This window comes from Eurytemora carolleeae, unplaced genomic scaffold (genome assembly GCF_000591075.1).
Source record: "Eurytemora carolleeae unplaced genomic scaffold, Eaff_2.0 scaffold1511, whole genome shotgun sequence".
NCBI lineage: Eukaryota > Metazoa > Arthropoda > Copepoda > Calanoida > Temoridae > Eurytemora > Eurytemora carolleeae.
In genome coordinates, this window is record NW_019397400.1 from 28,131 (window position 1) to 30,290 (window position 2,160).

Consider the following 2,160-nt stretch of genomic DNA (forward strand, 5'->3'; position numbering starts at 1 on the left):
TCATGTTTTTTGTACTTTTTATGACTCGTTTTATCTGCATTATTTTTTGAAAAAACAATAATCTAAAAAGATAACATTTTTCAATTACTTTTTTGTCCGAATTTGGTGATCATTCTAACATATTCATTGTTTCTTCCTTTTTTTTGCAATGTTTACCTTGTTTATCTTTGCTCAACAGCATAGCTTCCAAGCAGTGCAGAACAAAGATTCTAATGTACTTAATGTACGTAAGTTTGTCTCGTAAATTGTGGTGTATCTTGGTTGCACTTTTTTGTGATATTTCCTGTAAAGAAAAATAAGATTGCAACCAGTGAATTCTGTAGTAGTGCGCGCCTATGTTTAAGCTAGAGAATTTACATATTTTGGTGAATAAACTTTTTTTAACTAATTTTTATAATTAGTGTAAAAATTTATAGTCATTGATGATACAGATTTTTAAAATAGACATGTAATGATGTAATGATGAAGTGAGGTTTTGGGGTTAATTCCTATTCCGTGACTATGCGATTTTCCTAAAGACCTAATGATAAATAGACAACTACCGTGCTGTATTTCGTCGGGCCTGACCGTAAGATCCTTTCCTCGCATCTCTCTTCATAATGAATAAAACTCAGGATAGCTTCAAGCTTTATTGAGGGACAGATCTTCAATCTTAAATAAAATAAAGCTTGGTTATACCACAGAAAAGCTTTGAGAGATAATTTCATACTATTCATACATCAAACAACACAAAAATATCATCTCAGGCGATAAAAACTGCAGCATTATGCTAGAAAACATACATATATAATCATACAATAACATGGACAATGGGTTTAAGTATTCTAAAAAGATAATTACCACATTAGTCCTCAAATTCTTAGCATGATAACAGTATAAATACACGAATAAAATTTTAACAATACTACTGGAAGAAAAAACTGAGCGGGTACTATGCAAGTTTCTCGAGCATGCGCAGATAGGATAAATCACCGGCAAAAACAGGTTTCATCTCCAGCATCTTCAACTTGAAAATAGGGATGAATATTGGTAACACAGGGGTGCATTATAGACTTTCATAACAAAGTATGTGCTAGCGTAACACTCGCCCACCAGCAAGAAAGAGAAAAAAGTTCTAACTGCACCCCGCGACCGAACACTCCTAAGTTTTAAGATCAACCTGAAAATAACAGTTCACTTTAATCACCGATAATTATCACTAGTTAGGTTTAACTCCACATTCTCCTTTAGAAGAACCTCTCCTCCCAAGGGATTTCCAGCTCTATGTCCAGATCCTCAGGGAACGCAATCTGAGGAACTCCTTCTATCAGTTCATCATAAGTAGGAGGTCTTTCCACAACCTTCCTAGAGAACCTCAACGCAGCACTCCTCCTCTTTGGCTCACGAACCTCCACCTCCTTCTCCTCTTTCTCCTCCAGGAAGACCTTGTGATCCTCATCCAACTTCACCACCTCCTCACATCTGTCCTCCTTCTGAGGCACGGAGACAATCCCTTCGAACCCATTCCTAACTCCGGATGAACCAGGAGAAGGCTGGGACGGAAGGATACCTGCCTGCTCCTCAGCAGTTGAGCCAGCAGCACTCGCCTTCATACTCTTCAGCTTTCCAGGACGCTTAATCCCAGATCTCTTCTGGATAAAAGATTTATAGATACTTAAAGCTGGATAAAAGATAAAAGATGGATAAAGCTGGAAAGATAAAAGATAGATAAAGCTGGATTAAAGATAAAAGATAGATAAAGCTGGATAGAAGATAAAAGATAGATAAAGCAGGATCGATAAAAGATAGATAAAGCTGGATAAAAAATAAGATAGATAAAGCTGGATAGAAGATAAAAGATAGATAAAGCTGGATAAAAGATAAAAAGACAGATAAAGCTGGATAAAAGATAGATAAAGCTGGATAAAAGATAAAAGATAGATAAAGTCGGATAAAAGATAAAAGATAGATAAAGCTGGATAAAAGATAAAAAGACAGATAAGCTGGATAAAAGATAAAAGATAGATAAAGCTGGATAAAAGATAAAAAGTCTAGTTAGTTGAGCAATATTAAGGTCAAGGTAAAAAAATCAACATTATTTTTTAAAAAAAGGCAAACGACCAATTAAGGGGTGAAAGTTAATGGTACGACGGGGGGAATAATTTTGAGATACGACGTAAA